Genomic DNA, 18,094 nt, shown 5'->3' with positions numbered 1-18,094 from the left:
CTTAGGCATCCTAGCAAACACCGTGTATACAATGTCTGAGGTAAAATGAAGCAACTTAGAATGTCTTAGAATATTAGTAATGAAGCTAAAGGGAGGTGATCCGCATGTTATATCAATATGGCTGTTCTCTCAAGCTGAGAATGGAGCTCTGCAGATTGAGGTAGGGAAAAATGTCAGAAATGTCAGATACCATTGATAAGGGCAAAAACAAGGAGCTGTATCATCTGGAAAAGAGGAAAACATATTGAGAAGGTAAGAATCAGCAACAGTTATTGGCTGTTTTAGCTGAAAGACCAGAAGAGTAGTCTGGGAAAATTAAAATTTCCTCTGAGAAAATAGGAAACATTATCTATTGTCTGTTTCAGGTGAAAAACAGAAATTAGCGGTATGACTGCTATAAGTGGTAGTGTCCTACACCCTCTTATGTCTCTGTGATATAAAAATAACTTTTTAAAAAATTCAAAATGGAGCCTCTCTCTGTGACATCTTCCCATGCTGCAGGAATTTTTCCTTTTCCTACAGGACTTCCTAAGAAAAAAAAAAAAAGGAACCTTTGCTGAGGATGTCTTGCAGACTCCAAGCTCTGTTACACAGATCATCTTCAAAATGAGTCTTTGTTGTTTTATTGGCCTCACTTCTGGGACTGGTTTGATGAGGTAACATTTTGAACTATATATATACATATATATATATATATAAAATCTACAAATATGCATATAAGTAGTCAATCATAAGTATATTTTCAACTTTACATTGTAGTAACTGTAACATTTATATGTGTATTTATAACATATAATTCATATCTTTATATATATATTTACATACACACTCACTATCTGATATACTATTGACTGGTGCTATGCTATCGACTATATATTCTTTCTTTCCTGGTAATTTGTAATAGCTTGATATATACTTGCTTTATTAATCATAGATATACCTTCTAGTGGTTACTTCTAGTAATCTGTTATAATGTAAAGAAACTTAGAAAGTTAAGTCTTCGTGTCCTTGCATGTTACAGAAACCTGCAAACCTACTATCACGATTCTTTTCTTTCTAAATTTTCTATCTGTCTTTGAATAATGCAGGCATTAGACAACTCTTCTATTAGTAGTAATATCTATCTTGGTCAAAATGTTGAGAAATCCCAGCCCTGTTCAAGTCAGTGGGATTTGTGTCATGGATGCACAGTGTCAGGATTTCACCTTGGTGCATCTGAATTGTTTAGAGATGCTGTGCCACCTCACTTTCTGTTGTGCTGAGTGCAGCCTACTTACCGCTTATTCATTCTCCTTAAAATTCAAATCTTAAGCCAACTAAATCCACTGAAGTGGAGCTGAGTATTTGTGAAAGACAAGTGAAAGTCTCTTCTCAGTGCATAAGCATTTGTATTTTTCTTGCACTCGTTGTAAATGGCTCTGTAAAGTGAATTTAGCACTGATGAAGTGTGCATATTTGAAGGCTCTGATACTGGAGATCTTTAGTCCATCCATCCATATCACCTTCTGTTCACAGAGTGCAGATAGCCTGAGCTATGAGTACTGTACGAGACTGTTCAGTCTGTGGTTGAACAGCACAGCTCCATGGGAGGGTGTTTTTTTTTAGCTTCTTATTGAGGGCTATTAGGTATGTTGAACGTAGATGAAGAATAGAATTAAAAAAAATATATATATATATTTCTGATTACAGTCCATTTGCTGCACTTCTTACCGAGTATATCTCTGGCAAGCTGCCAGAAAGCTGCTCACAGCTTAGATTGCACTTTAGGTTGCACTCAGGTAGTTGGGTGGAAAAAGCTCTTTTCATTCCCTTGAGAGACATTTGAGTGGGACTTGCTTTCATTAGCTTTGTGATACTGTTTCAGACCTCTCAAAGCCATAGGAAGCTCCACCCTGTACTTACTCAGCTTAGGCTTTCATTTTATCACCTGCTTGGTGCTCCACTGGTGAGGATGATGATAGTACTTTCTGCAGACTCTCTGCTCTTGTGGTTAGCCATTTGGCACCATGGCATGCAAACAAAAAGTGAAGGGTTCAGCTGGAGCATGCCCTGGAAATGTAGGGACAAAGGTTACCAATGCTTACCATCTATTGCAGATCAATTCCTAACTTACTGGGGAGCCTGATAACAGCTGAGGAACTGTGAGGTAACCAGAAATAACTGAGATGGAAAAACATCAGAGGTAACAACAATCAGAGGTTTTTAATTCATGCAGATCTGTACTGGTGGTAAACATAGTCTCTTTGGGAATAACAAAAATTTCTCCTAGTGTTGCATAATCTGATCAAATTATTTCCACACAGTCTTTTCTTGTGCTGATATTAACTGTTCCAGGTTTGGTTGAAACAAGACGTTAAGTTGAGCATTATTCAAAACTTTACTCCAAGGAACAGAGGCATTTCTAAGGGATAGAATAACTTTTGATACTTTATATGAGGCCATGACTTTCCTACGGGCTTCTTGGCTTTCATTGGCATGTAGAAATCAAAGTATTTCTTAAAATAATGTGTTTTCCTAATGTTATTTTTAAAGTTTAGTTTCTACCTTGAACAGATAAGACCTTTTACCATAGTCAGTAAATGATTGCCAGTGACAAGCGTCCATACATCTTAATTTTCCCTGCTTTTGATAGGATGATTCGATCCTGACATGAAGTGCAGGCTGTCTTATTTTATACAATATCGGAAAACTATTATAACCTGAAAGATGGGATTGTCTGGTATTGAATCTTTATGTCTCACTTGATGGAACTTCAAGGAATTATGTTGGTAATACTGTGTCTCAAAATCTTGATGATTAGTTATTTCTTTTCATTATGAACCATTCAGTAAGTAATTGAAACGATCATCTGGGGATGATGAAAACAGGAAACTGGATTAAATAAACTTCCTGTTCACAAAGCATTTCTGAATGGAGATGGAGCCTTGCATGGAGCATTGGTAACTTCTGTTTGGAAGAATCCACTTCTGAAAGTTGTGACCTGGCTGGAAAATGAGCACTTCAGGAAGCTGGCTGACTGGAAGTGCTGGGTTAGAGCCAAGCCTGTTACAGGCAACTTTGGCTAGATGGTTCATAGATGTCAATGCTACAGCATTATGCTTATGCTTTGGCTTATGACTTCGTATTATCTTGACTTACTTCAGTGTGTATGTGTATTTGTGGTCACTGAATAATTAATTTTTGCACTTTGTGAGCATACTGGTTCTATGATACATCACATCATATGCACCTGTGGATCAAAAGCACACTTTTGATGCACTCTGGGTGTCTTAGGTGTTTTCTAATGCATGGGAAGCTAAAAAAATATATCTTTTTTTCTATAGCACCTTCTTTGTTAGCTGAACTCATTGCCACCGTCACCTCACTGTCCCTAATCAGCTACAGCTCCTGTTGCTTTCTACAACTGGCTCCCACTGCAGGTCTGTCCCAGTCACTGCATCTCCAAACCAGTGGCCTGAGAGCCAGACCTGTTGTGATGTTTTGCTGACGAGTAGAAAGTATGTTGCATAACAGTGTGGTGAGTTGGATGCTTTTTTATTCTAGATCTAAGCACTTATGGCCAAGCCTGGGCAAGCAGACACTAATAAGAGCCTAGGTAAAACTAAACAGCCCAGAAGCATGTAGCATTGTCTGGTAAGGAAGAACAAATACCCTGGCTTGACTGGAAGTTCAGGCATATGGAATTTATAGACTATCTTTAAGTGTGCTTTTATCTCAGGCTATTAATCTTTGACAGGGGAATATGGAATGAAGGAAAAATTCTGGGCTCTGAGGACAGTGGAGCAGAGATGGGGGGACAGTTTGTGCAAACAAATTTAGCTTTCCAGTAGCCACCGTGAGCTCCCTGTGTTTTCTTCTTGTGATGCACGTAGAACAGAAAGGTTATAATTATTTTCCAGCTTGTGAGTTTAATGAAAATTTGGGAAACCTGGCCTTGTTTTTCCCCACTCAGAGCTGGCTTTCAGATGGTTTTACTCTTCTGTTTGAAAAGCCTATCTACGTTGAAAAACTGTCTGTGTCAGAGTGGCATGAACCCATACTTTGTGGTTTATGTTTCAAGTCAAACCCAGGCATAGTTGCAGTGCTCAAAGTGTAGACCTGAAGGTAAATTAAATACAGTACTCCTCCACATCTCTCCTTTTCTTGACCTGCCATAGTTATTGCCACTGAAAAAGGTGACACAAGAATGACTGTGCCTGTGCACATTGCAGACAAATAGTCTGATCTCATCGCCATATCCATTTTGCAAATATACCCAGAGCTCCACAGTGACAAACTCTTATTTATTCAGTTCCTAATTCCCATTAGAAATATGTTCTGTACTAAAGTTTATCTGGAGTCTCCAAAGCCTCATTTTAGGTCCAAACAGACATTAATTAGAGATGTTATGCTCTCCTCTGCTCCTGGGCTTTTCATGCATCACAGCTGGAGTTTGTTTATATTGCAACTCAGTGCCAAGCAAGGCACACCCAAGCTCAGGCTCTGCACACAGTCAAAATCTTTAATAAACAAAATGAGGTTAAACCCATTCTTTACTTAAGGAGGAAAAAAATACCAACCTTTCAGTCTCTTGAAAGCCTACAGTTTTTGTTTTCTTTGTTTTCTTTTAATTATTTCATGCATTTTAGAGGCAGAATCCTGGTTTTTAGAAAGATGAGGATTGACAAGACTGCTCTTTTCTGTTGTCCTCCTGCTTACTGTTACTGTCCCTCTTTGCTTGCTCTTTTTCTTTTCAGTTTCTATACTGTTTTAAATTTATGCCTTTCCTAGTGGAAAGTCTGTTTTGTGGTACAGCACATTTTCTAAGCCTTTGCTTTGTTACTCTTTTCTTTGTTTTAAAGCTTTTGATGCAAAGACATCGGTATTTTCGTTTATGGATAATATCCTTTCCATGTTCCAGTTTCATTTGGTTTGATTTTAACATACTATACCGAATAACATTATTCTCCCCTTTCTGTCTTTGCTTAACCAGCTCACTTTGAACTTTCTCAACATCTGAGGATGTTCAGGAATGATGATCTCAATGCACTTGTATTTATTTGCTGAGTTTTTTTATGTACTACAGCTGTAGATATTTCAGTTTGGAAAGAAATGTGGGGTGCTAGTTACAGACTACCTGGGAGCTCAGCTGGTAAGCAAAGCAGATGCCAGTACGATGGTGTGTCTTGGTCTGCCATGACATTACTCCTGGTGATTACTGGCTGCCTACACCAGTCCACAGCTTTTGGGTGCTGAGGGGAGTTTCCCCTCAATGCCTGGGAAGGCCTGGGCAACCAGGTCGCTGAATCTTGTTGCTGAAAATGTTTGGTATGAGGAGGGAGTAAATGCCTGGTTTTGTAGCTTTGTACAAGCCCATATAAATCAGCTGCACAGAGACCGTGGCTCCTCCGAGCCTGGTCTTTGAGGCTGAGCTGTGCATGCTGAGCACTCCCGACCCTTTGGGGTTGCTGTGAGGTGCAGGCCGGATGGGCGCTGTGAGGCGTGTGGTGCTGCACAGAGCATCTGGGCAGGAGGATGAGGGATTGCGGGTGCCTGGGGGCACAGCCTCTGCTTCACAGTCCCCACAGCTCTGCTCCTGCCTCTGTGAGGTCCCTGGAGGCAGTGGAGCCAAAGGAAGGCCCTGCCTGGGGGCAGTTTGGTCCTCTCTGAAAACTGAGGTTGCTCTGGTTGGAAACTGAGAGGAAGATGCAGCTGAGATTGGTCTTTAACAGGGAAGCTGAACAACAAGGGGGAAAAAGATTATGAGGGAGTATTCCCCAGCTTTTTGTCAGGTTATATACCCTGATGTTGACAAACCAGTAGTTTGGACTAAAATATGCTTTGGTGTCACTGTGGAGATGCAGGTTTGTTGGCTGTGCACCCGGCCCACAGCGAGCCTGTGCAGTCACCGCCTTGTTGTACCTCGGCTGGCTCTGCCAAAACCAGCACAGGTCATGTTCAAGTGTAGTTACCACACCTCTAATTAAACAGTGGTTTTATGCCTAATGTGGAAGGTGTTTTACCTCACTGCTTCATCTTCAGTGTTCCAGCTTCTCAGAGGCAATGCACACACTTAGCTGCATGGAGGGCATAGGCATGTGATACCAGCTTTGCAGAGGGGCAGGATCTGCTGTGTTTGGGGTAGACTGACATCCATCTAACCTGAGAGATGTCTTATTGTTATAGCTCTTCTCCTAATGAGTAAATAATAGACAAACATAGTATTCCTTGCTGCAGTATATAAAGGGGGGAAGAGATTCAGAGAGTTAAATATTAGTTACAATGGTATGAAACCTGCAAGTTCCAAGAACCATTTAAGCCTTCTCAGCAAAGGTAGTATCTTGTGCTGGTTCAAAGGATGAAATGGATTTGCTTATTTCTAAAACAAGATGGGTTTAGTCTTCTGTTGCCAGTGAAGTAGATCCATCATTCTTGTGTAATTATGTCTTCAGGTGAGGATTACTGTAAGAGATCCTGCCAGTAATGGTGATGGGAATGTGCATATGTTAATGAATAGATAAATACACCTTATTGATTACACTATTGTCTCCTCTTGGATTTTTGCTCACACTGATGGCCATGGAAAAGGGAAATGAGACAGACAATACTGTGCCCAGGCAGCGTCTACCCCTTGTAGGGCCATCCTGCAGCCCCTGGGGTGGCCCAGTTGCAGTGCTCATAACGTACACTGTATGGAGTTAGCTCTCAGCACTGCGAAGAGTAGCTTGAATCTGCATTAGCCAGGTTTCACAACTTATGCTTACCAGTTTCTGAATTTGACATTGGGAGATGGTTAGCACAGTAACGGTGAACTTAGTCTGTCATAAAGCTGATGTTTTCTGGAGCCAGGTAGACAACATGTGTGAACTCATGCCTACTCAGCATAATGATAGGTTACAGTGTCTGCAATGTTAATTGAAATTACAGCAAAGCCAGGTGTATAATATACAATTTCATTATCTACAGCCAATTAAGCTTCATTGTGAAGTGGCAATGAACATACCATTGCAAATGTTTGCAAAACTGTAAACTGTGTGACCATGAGATTAATTTGTTTGTATTGGTATATCGGTGTTTTTATCAGGCTGGCATGAACGGATAAGTTTTGTCTGAAAAAAGAAGACAACGCTTACCTAAACTGGTCTTTGGTTGTTTGTTTGTGCCTCTTCGATGAGACCCATCATTTCAGATGGTGGAAAAATAAGTTCAACAAATTCTCACAGAGTGCACACTACCTAATTTTTACTTTGATAAGATTGTTGATATTCATAATAATCCCTATCCCTAGATCATACTAGAAATACAGGAAATCAAAAAGGAGATAGTAACCCACAATCTGTAAATGAGATTTATTTAATATAACTCTTGAAATTAAAAAACATACTGCTTACGGTGGGATGCAGACTTTCTGGAGCTTCTGACTGTTCTCACTTTTACCTATATATAGAAAATACCTGCCTTCTGGTCCAGGTGCTAATTCAGTCTCCTGAAATAATGGTACAGAACAGATAAGTCTAAATGACAGTATATGACTAAAAATGTGGTGATTGCTGGGGTCTCATACAGGAAAGGGAGGCTTAATTCCAATGTTTCAAAGTTAGCATCATCATGCTTCTATCTACATCCCACTTACAGCTCATAAGAATCGAAATCTTATAAAATGGAGAACAACTGTTGTGACTCATGGCCACTGTATCTTGGCATTTACCCTGATGAGGTGGTTTTTGTCACTAATTTGAGAACAGGCTGAATTTCCTAACTTGCAGTCTCTTCACCTCTTCCTTCTCAAAATAGATTCCTACATGAATTGTTCCTGTACAAAATCAGTCAATGTTTGGGTGACTCAAACAATGAAAATAGCAGTGGGATCCTGAGCCAGCTGAAGAGTAAATGCAATAAAGACTGAACTCTGAGTGTTCTGCCTCACATGGTGTTGTTAGAAAAGATCTCCCCTGATAAAATTCCAGGAGACACCAAAACTAAGTCTGAAATACACATGAGAGGCAGCTTGCTACCTGCTCATCTAGGGTAGATTACCCTAGACCACAGCGCTTGTCATTTCTCTAGAACATTGACACGTTGCAGCGAGGAAATGAGAAGGAGCTCATCTTTCCCAAGATATACTGGGAACAAAAGAGCAAGTTCTCAAGTGAGTGCCTTGTAGATGGTAGCTCAGCCTCATGTGCTTAGTCATATGAGAGGTGAAAAAAAGCTCTTTGACATTTTGATACAGGCCATGTTTTTTCATTACAGCAAAACTGAATGTGTTAAGGGTAGCAGAACTGGTGCTAAGGCAGTTGCTCACGCTGAGTGGTTATTACTGCTGGCTAATGCTTATTTGAGCCTTTGCTCAAACCCTGCAGTTCGTTATTATTTTCCCCCTTCTCCCTGTAAAGTAAAAGCACTTGATCTGACCTTAAGTTTCTGTTCATTACAGCCTTCAGAGCTGCTGTCCCTTTACTTACAAATCAAACTCCATCACAAATATCTGCAGTTTTAATGCTATGGCCGTAGCACTCCTGATGTTGTTATAGCAACAGTGCATACTGTATATCTCAGAATATCCCACATTATATCCATGAAATACAATATTTTGTGTCTTAGCAGGTGTACAGTATCTGTGTTGTTTTAAAGGTTGTAGGGAAGCTTCTACCTTCTTTCTCAGATAAGAGTCCTGTTTCACTGCACTTGCTGTATACTTCCTGGGTTTCTAATCATCCGTGACATTTGTCCCAGCAATGCTCCAGACACTGATACATCCCTTTTGTAGTGGAGCAAGCAGAACTGCATGTACTGCACCAGCAGAGAGTGAGCAATTGATTTATACAGCGGCAGCAAAGGGTGGCCACTCTCTCTTGGGATAAATGTCAGCAGCAAAAGTATTAATGTTCATAATTAAAACTCAGCGAGACCAAAAGAGAGGTAAGCTTGTCTGGGAGGAATATGGGATGCATAGCCAAATGTTCACATTTTACTGTAAGCTACTGAGATGGAGCAGAAGTGATGGAAGGACCTCCTGTGCTCTGAGGAAGGAAAACTAGGAGGTCGTCCTCATCCTCCTTAACTCCCATCCTACAGTGACATGGGTTTTTCTTTCTCTCAGGGCCTCTGCTTTTTCTGCACTTCTGAAGCCTCCTCACTGTCACTTCTAGCTCTGCTAAGCACAACACAGCCCTCTGCTGTGTGTGAATGGGAAGTCTTATAACTCGGCCTCCATCGACTTGCACTAGCTGATTTTTCAGGCACAGCTCATATTGATATTGCCCACCTACTCTCCTTTTTACTTCAGACTGGAATAGTGTTTGCCTGTCAGTTTAATGCTACCAAATGTTTTGCTTGGCTTGCTTGAGGTGAAAGTCTAAACTCGGTAGTTTCTCTCCAAAATTTCACAGATGAGACCTCTTCACCCCCATCAAGCTTATCTGCAAAGGAGAGCCTCAGCCCACACCAGTGTGAGCACACAAGTGTCTGCACATTTGTTTTTGCCCCAGGTGTGTAGGACAGTGCATGTGCTGCAGTGCTTGGTCAGATGCTCTGGCTGTGACTTCTTTTCAGCATAGACTTTGTCTTATATGTACAGAACATCTCTTACATAGGTGACTTTTTATTTATTTTTTATTTTATTTATTTTTTTTTTTCCAGGCTGTGTCAAATAATCTCAGGACAAGGAATTGGAGCTGCAAATTCTGTGAATTTCTGTGTACAGAAGTTGCCTCAAATGTAGTATTTTCTGGGAGAAGATATCCGGTGTAAGTATGACCTTCTCTGCAGTTTTACCATTAGCAATACATTGTGTTAATAGTTATCTGAATTTACAAAGGCTTAATTTATGTCTGCTTCACTTGTGGAGCCAAAGTAATTCTCAAAGCCACTGCATGTTTGTCATGAAAGGCTTCTCCTGACCATGTGTTTCTGGCCATTCTCTGTAATGGACCTTTTTTCCCGTTCCTCATATGTCTGTATTACGATACAGCCATACCTTTTCTGTGTGGTGAAAAAACAGAACAGAGCATATGGAAAATTTAATAGGACAGAAAGACTCTCGTGTCCTTTGAAAAGTGCAGTAGCTGAACACCTCCTGCCTGTGTTCTGCTTTTACGTGCTTATAATACAGAGGTTAGAAACCTGCAGGAAAGCAGGGGGTCGACTAGATGACCTGCAAAGGGTCCCCGTCAACCTCAGCATCTCTTTGATTAAGGGACATGATGCTAAAATCAATTAAAGCAATAGGAGAAAAAATCTCTCTCACTCACACATGGTGGGGGAATGGTGAAAACAAAGGAGTGAAAGTTCCTTAGGTTTTTGTTATTGCTTATGCTGATGTTACAAACAAACCAATGCATACTCCTTGCAGAACGGACATCGGATAGGAGAGCCTGTTGTTAGAGAGAAATGAAGGGCTGGTTTCCAGCAAAGCAGATATATAATGGCACTTTTTTCTTTCCTGAACAACTCACGCAACTGTGCTTTCTTCCTAGTGCATGTTTGAGGCATACTGAACTCTTCTGTAATTCGCTTCAACTGTAACATCTTTGAAAGGTCACATCAACAGCAGGCAGTTGTATGGAACTGGCAGCTTTTGCGTAGGATCAGCAGGGGTATTTCAGGCTGGGATGAAGGCTGCTTAGAAGTTTATGTGGAGCTTTCTTATGTCACTCCAGGGCTAGTATTTTTACTTTCACAAGCATTACAATTCATAAGTTGAATATGTAAAAAAGACTGACATGAAACAAAACAAACAAAAAAACCTTTCCCAAAATAGGAGAAATCAAAACCTCAAGTTATTTACTACCTGGGTAGTGAGTCTGAGTATCTATTTATTTGTCCTTTCCACACCATGTGCTTTGTTACATAAAAGGCTTTAATAACATGCAGTGTCTTCTCTCTGAATTATGCATGACAGTGTGGTCTGAGTGGCAACCTACAGACTGCATGTGGTCCACACATGCTCCTGTCTATTCAATTGCTCAAACACTGCCCAGAAACGCAGACTCCTCTTCTGGCACACATCCATGCTAGAGCTTGATCTGACATCTCTCCCAGTATGGATGGACAGGAGGTAGGTGCTTCCAGGTCATCTGCAAACCTGCTGTTGCTGCTTTTCCTGATGGCAGGGTGAACAGCAGAGCGTATCAGCAGGCACCATGCAAGCTGTGTCCGAGGGAGGGAGATGATGAAGTGTTTAGGCAGTGCTTGTGGCTGTAGGTGTGTGTGAGGCATGAAGGTGTCACTGTACATGTGTGAAGGGGGAGGGATGGTTACAGGACCTTAGCAGCAGGAGCCTGGAGCCTCTGCAGTGAGATGAATCCCAGCAAAGGTCAGCTCCTGAGTACTACAGCAGTATAGTAGAGCTCTGGCTGGAAAGCCATAATGAAAGGGCCACAAAGATAGTGAAAGGTAAGGCATCAAAGTCAAGCCTTCCTGTGATCAACTGATCAGCTCTCAAATATAACTGGTGTAACCTCTGACTTTACATTGTGGGCTGATGCTGGACTCAAGTCCTTATATGCACTCAAGTCCGTTTTCAGCCTGACCTCTACTTGTGCCTCATTTTGTTTGCAAGGGTTAGAAGGGCTCCATAACGTCTTTAGGCCTGCTTACTGATTTTGGTGATATAAGTGGGTGGTGGTGTACAGTTGTAATCTAGAAGCCATCAGGATGAATCATAAACAGACCTTGCCGTCCCTTGAGATCATTATTTAATCCAGTCAAAAATGGGCCGAAATTGGAATTCTAGTTCTCAGTCCCTCCAAACTGGGGGAAAATTTGAATTTGGACCTGGATCCTGGTGGTGCAGTCTCATTTCCAATCCTGTAACTAAGTAGACTGGGAATCCAACTTCTGTATCTCTCAAAACATTAATTGTCTTCTGTGTACCTGGGACACCGCAGTCAGACTGTCACCAGGTCCATTTGTTTCACAGTCATCTGAGGTGGCCAGTAACAGATGTGTTGGGAGAGATGCAAGAAACTGCGCTGAAACAACTGGCTGAGGTTCTTTTTGATCTTTATTTTAAAACTTTGGATGTGGAGACCACATGGCCTCCCTGCAGGATTTTTACCACAGAGCCCTTGCTTCTCAGCCTGTTCTTCATTGGATTCAGTAGGACCTCGCAGGGACTGTAGCTCTGCTCAGTAAGCAATCCATCCCCATGACGTGCTTTCTTGTTCTATGCCTAGATATAATTTCTGCAGCCTGCTGTTAAACATCCAGCATCAGTTTGCTTCAGCAATGATACAGAAAATATGTCTGAAAGGAAGCTAGAGAGAATGAATCTCAGGCGTCACTGCTTTTATAGCACATCTCTGCTATGCTTCTGACTTTCAGCATGTTTATTGGTTTATGTGGAGTGAATCACTGTACATAACCCCTGGGGCTGTTGTCCAAATAATTGGACAGTCTTCTTCTGCATAACAAGAAAACTAAAGGGAGCAATGATTTATCAGTTGTCCTGCCACAAATTCATTTTAGTATAATGATGATAGGAAATGCCCTGATTCTCTAAAATTAAATGAAACTGAGAGCAGTTTTAGAATGAATTAGATTGCAGCCAACAGATAGATTTAATTGCTACTGTTTCCCTAAAAATAAAAGTGCAATTCAGCCTCATGCACATTGTAACAGGACAACTCACATAAAAAGAATAGGCTAACAGCTGAACAATCTCTGAAAAGATGAAACAAGTAAGATAAACACAAACCACTGATATTACCTCGCTGAGTAACCTTATCCTAAAATCTGAATTACTTATGTTGTTGCTATATTATTTTATTTAGCTAACACTCACTTTTAAAGCTTTGGTTATAGAGTATCTTGTCAGAAATTCTGCTTAGTTAATAAATACACACAAAGAAATAGGTTTCAACCAAAAAACCCCCCAAAAAAACAGATTAAGCCAAATTTCATGGGAAATGCTATTAACTCCTGTCAACAACTGCTGGCTGTTCATGCAAGATAATAGATACCCTCCCTGGATTGTTTTTAACTTGCTTTGGATGTACATTTTGTAAAATAAAACAGAATTTCAGCTTGTAGCTGTAGGACATTATCTTGGTCTTCTTCAGCTTCTGTTTGCATCAGTTATAGTAATTTCTGTTACCTTTATTAGGATAAGGATCAGACCCCTGGTTAAAACTAGACACGTGTTCCTGAATACCCGCTCACAGCTTGAAGGGAATCTAGCAGTGGTTTTGACAAGAAAAACCATTATTCATCATGCCTCATTTAGCAGGCATCAAATTTTACATTTTCCCTCTGCCAGCTATTCACTCTCCCGCCCCTTCTCATCAGTCAAATACAATTAATATCACCTTAGCTGACTGTTCACTTTGATTATCCAGTCTAGTAGTATTACTAGTTTCTTTTCTTGACATGAGAAAACCATGAGCAATGATTTATAACCAAGTTAAAACAATATTGCTGGCATGTCCATATACTTGAGCTTCTATTCTCTTTCTTACTCCACATATCTTCCAGACTAATTAAATGCTCTCCTCTTGTTTCCTTATCCTTTGACTCCCTATCAGCCTTAGTATTCCTCACCATCTTTCATTGTGAATTCCTTTCTGCCATCAACTGTTGTGTACAACCCCTTATTGACCACTGCTCAGAGAAGATTTTTTTTTTTTTTTTTCAGTTTCTTTGTCCTTGCTTCTGGTGTACCTTCCTTGTAAGTTTGTGAAGTGGTCTGTGACCTCCAAGATAACATTTTCTGTGACATTTAGTCAACACCTTGTACTATGTTAGCTCAACAGAGTCTTTCAGCTGATGTCCCCCCACCTCTCAGAAACAGCAACAAAAGAGAGTAGTCAGTCTGGAGGAGTCGGTTGCTGAGATTAAATTAACCAGTTTCCTAGGCCACCTGCTGGTAGTCATTATGCTGCTTTTTCAGATACACATTGTACTTGCATGTAGTCAGAACACTGCAAATATTTCTTAAATATTTGGATAGCCATTGGGCATCAATCAGCTCTGGGAGATCATTGCTGGGATCAAAGAAATCAGAGGTGGGAAAGCCCTGAGGGAGTCTGGGTGGGTTTATGTCCCTCAGCCCACAGCATGAGGTGGGTCAGGGCGGTGTGCTGCCTTGGTGCTCTGTCCTGTTGTGTTTTCAGTGACCTGCGACACCCTCTTTTCTGTGAGTTACTGGGTTTTAGAAGCAGTGATTCTTGCTTTAAAATATCAACAGTCAGAATAAGGACCCAAACCTTTGACTGAACATTTAGGAACAATCTTACACCATCTCTGTTTGAATTAGGATGTTATCACAAAAGCCTTGCCTGAATGAATGAGTCATGCTGCCCTCCTGGAAAAAGCATTGTGCAGTTGTCATGGAGGACCGTCAGCACTGGAGCCATTCCTTTGGCTGATGCCTTCTATATCTGGAGTTGTCTTCTGGCAGCTGGCTTGCTGTAGGCTTGCTGGGTTTCATTTTGTACCATAGCACTGATGCACTGATGGGAGTGCAGCAGGTATGAGCCTCCATAGGTGGTGGAGGACTTGTGTGTGTCTGTCTTCCAGAGTTTTTATTGCAGAAGTCACTGTGCTCCACTGTGTTGCTTTTTTTTTTTTTTTTTTAATTATTATTATTGTTTTTAATTCAGTTAATTTGCTCTTGTAACCATATATGGGTGAAAAAGGCATATTTCAGTTGTTGCAAGAAAATGGTATGTTTTATAGCTGAATACACTGGTGCACTCATAAATCACAGGAGGTGCAATATCTTGCCCTGAGATAAAGGCACTATATTATAGAAATTTAGAAAGCAAGCTATGCTCCTGTGTCTGGTTTGAATGTAGTTTAAACTCTTTCTACAATGCATGGTGAGAAATGTAAACTATTTCATCATTATCTAATCAAAGTTTCTCAAACTTTCTTAGACCAATTTAAACTATTTTAGAAGACAAATTATTTTGTGGATGTCCTTTATTTATATTTCCATAGTTCTTGTATCTTTTCACTTGCTACCAAAAGTCTTTTGACAGTAGTCTATTACTTACGTGGGAAAGTAATGTTTAAAAAGCTTTAGTGATCATGTAGATGGCTTTAAGTGTAACAGTTCATATTAATGAATACTTAGAATACAAACATTAATTGGAAGAGGAACTTGTTCCTCTTTCTCAAGTACAGTCTTTAAGGACATAGCTGCAGTTTCTTTCTCTTTTTGGCTCAAGGAATATGTAAGTATTCCTTGAGAAATTGACCAGCTTCAATAAGGTGGTTTTGGTAGCATCCCAACCCTAAATACAGCATACCTATGGTGTGAGATGTGTGAGTCTGAACTCTCGAGAGAAGTGTGGAGGGCTTGGTTAGCTGCTGCTTTCTGGAGGAAGCTGAAGGTTGTGAATCCAGATCAGAGAGGGGCGCTCCTCTCCATACAGCAAGTTGTCATAATGATAGATCTCTGGTTTCATCGTCAAGTCTCTGGTTTGCATTTGCTGTTGCTGTTTCCATCTTGTGAAGACCACCTTGAAACACCTACTTGCAGGTCTGTGTATGCTCTGAGGAAGGCAGAAGCCGTGGGGCTGTGGAACAGCACTGCTCATAGCAGCGTTGTTTAGACCTGATTTGACATTAAGTGACAGTACTGCTTGAGCCAACATAAAACACGGGGTAAATCTGTGACTGCCTGGAAAGTACAGGTGCTTTGGGGTAACGTGTGCTCATGCTTCTGTTGAGTTTGTAAATGGGCACCTAAAGTAGCTGCAGATGTACAGGGAGGTGGGGAGATCCATAGGGTCCCATTAATGCTTCCCAACACGTACATGCCTTGTAATGTAGCACGGGTCTATTATCCACACAGTGATTGCTTTTGCCCAGGCAAACATCACCCAGTGTGTTATTAGGGAAGCTGGGCACTTGATTTTTGGGCTCTGAATTCTGCAAGCTGCAAAGGACCTGGGGTGCTGAGAAATTGAGTACTGTGTTGCCCAAAGTCTTTGGTGAGTCTATCTTAGAGATCCCTATCGTTTGATTATTTTAATTTCATGTGTTCCTGGAGGCCAGAGGGAGGATCAGGGTCTCACTGTGTTAGATGCTACACAGACATGTAGAAAGAAACTTGCCCTGCAGGTCTTTCAATCTGCATGCAAGAAGATTAAAGATTAGAGAAAAGGAAATACCATGCAAATATAATAATCATATGATAAGTAGCAAATGTTGCATTAGTTCCACATTAGACTTTTCCCCTTGTTTTCTTGTCATATTCCTTTACTTTTACCACCAAAGATAAGAGGTAAAGAAAGAGCCAATGTTTTCCACTCCTGTTAATGTATCTCACCTATGGCAAAAGAGCAGCTGACATCTTGTTGGTCTCTAGTTATTGCAGTTCATTTATTTTTCCTTAAAATCTATTATTGTTAGAAGTATTAACATCAGTAATCTTATTTCTTACTTTTATGGTGCCTGAGGACTGACAGAACCATACTGGAAAGATGCTCTATAAACAGAGGAATAAGCACATTTCTCAGTTCAGCAGCCCTTTTTTCAGCTACATTGAAGAAAATTGATATACTTAAAAAAAAAAAAAAAAAAAAAAAGTTCAATAATTAAAATAAGTATTATCTTCTTAAGCCCCAACCCTCTTAAAGGACAGCAGATTTCTTTGGTCTGGAGAAGCCTACGTTTTCCAGCTTACAGCTATATGTAACAATTTACGTACACAGCCTAGTCTATGTCCTTTCCTGAAGATCTTGCTTCACTTAATTGAAGTCCATCACTCAGCTGGCAATACTTGAGCCACGTATGAAAGAGCATAAGTTTTCTTCATATATTCTTATTTCTAACGCTGCCTGTAGCTCCAATAGATTTCATTATTTGGTATGCCTGTGAATTTAGTAAAGCACAGCACACAAGACTTACCCAAAGCCTCCTGTTGTATCAGCATCTGGCACTTGCTATAATGCAAAGTAGGAAGAAAGAAAGAAATCATACTTTTGAAATCAAAGAGAAATCTCACCTCACTCTGGTGAGGACAGGATTTCATGCTATACGTATTGTCAAGTGTGCTCCACTGGCTTCTCTTGGATGGTTTCATCTGTAGAAATTTTCTCTTACGTCCTGTGTGAAGAGGATCTAAAATGTAGTTTTTGTTTATTACTGCTCAGTGACATTTTGGTCTGCTAAAAGGCAAAGCTAACAACAGGATCCTAAACCCTGATGGTGGTCAGAGACATGTCTGAAAAATGGAAGGAAAGATTTTTTTTCCTCAAAAGCTGAGTGTCTAAAACATGACAAGACCTTTTCCTAAGGGATGTTTCACACAGCCTCATCAGCATCAGAACCACAATTGTTGCCCTTCACTTTTTCGAAGAGCTGTAAATAGTCTCCCATTGACTTCTATTTCTTGTTGCAGCCCCATTCTGGAATTCCACAGCTGAAATTTCCCTTGACAAATATTGCTATCACTAAGTTGCAGGTTAAATATGACCTAAAGACTCAGTCTTCAGCAGGGTCTGGTGTTAGGAAGCACAGATCTTTTAGGATAGTTTCAGGAACTTCAACCATTTCCCCATTTCTCCTCTCAGCTTTTCACAGCAGGCACTAGATGGTGCTATGTTACTGAGTTTTTCTTTAGAAAACACTATTCAATTTTACCCCGCTTTTTCACACATGGAAAAGAATAGGGTTTCTCTACCCACATTTGAAATGTGCATATAATAAAAAGACCCTAACACTAAACTTGAGCTTTTATCAGTGCAGGGCCAGCTCCAAATCTGAACTGCGTTGCAGCCCAGTCTGCTTCTTTTCTTTTCTATTAAAAACGGAGCTGCTGTTGCTGTATTTCCTTGGTCCTTGTGGAGTATGTGACTCTCATCGGAGACCCAAGGTTGGTAATAATCACAATATCCCATATATTTATTTAATCTCTTCCTGTAATTCTTCAACTCTCTCTCTCCTCTCTCCGCTTCTGTTAACTTACTTCTTCAAATGTTGTTTAAGAACATGAAGAAAAAACCAAACAGCTCTGTTTAATAGAATTTGCTGTATTTTTTTTTTCAACAATAACAACATAAATTAAAAGGTGGAGTGAATAGGTTCAAAAGAAAACAAATCCATATTGTGTACTGCACAAGAGAGTACAGGAAGGCTTCTCAGCACAATGCATTGAGTACTG

At 40.4% G+C, this 18,094-nt stretch overlaps 1 long non-coding RNA gene across 1 annotated transcript in view; it reads left to right on the top strand.

Annotated features, from left to right (window-relative positions):
• Nucleotides 1-534: 534 nt before the first annotated feature.
• The window catches only part of LOC137857668 (uncharacterized), a 64,240-nt gene continuing 46,680 nt past the window's right edge, over nt 535-18,094 (top strand). Inside the window, exons 1-2 of the long non-coding RNA XR_011097222.1 lie at nt 535-656; nt 9,622-9,728. This is a non-coding gene — a long non-coding RNA (uncharacterized lncRNA). The remainder of the gene's footprint in view (nt 657-9,621; nt 9,729-18,094) is intronic.

The sequence above is a fragment of the Anas acuta genome, chromosome 5 (assembly GCF_963932015.1).
Source record: "Anas acuta chromosome 5, bAnaAcu1.1, whole genome shotgun sequence".
NCBI lineage: Eukaryota > Metazoa > Chordata > Aves > Anseriformes > Anatidae > Anas > Anas acuta.
Note: the sequence above shows the minus strand (reverse complement) of the source record. Positions and strands in the feature narration are given on the sequence as shown.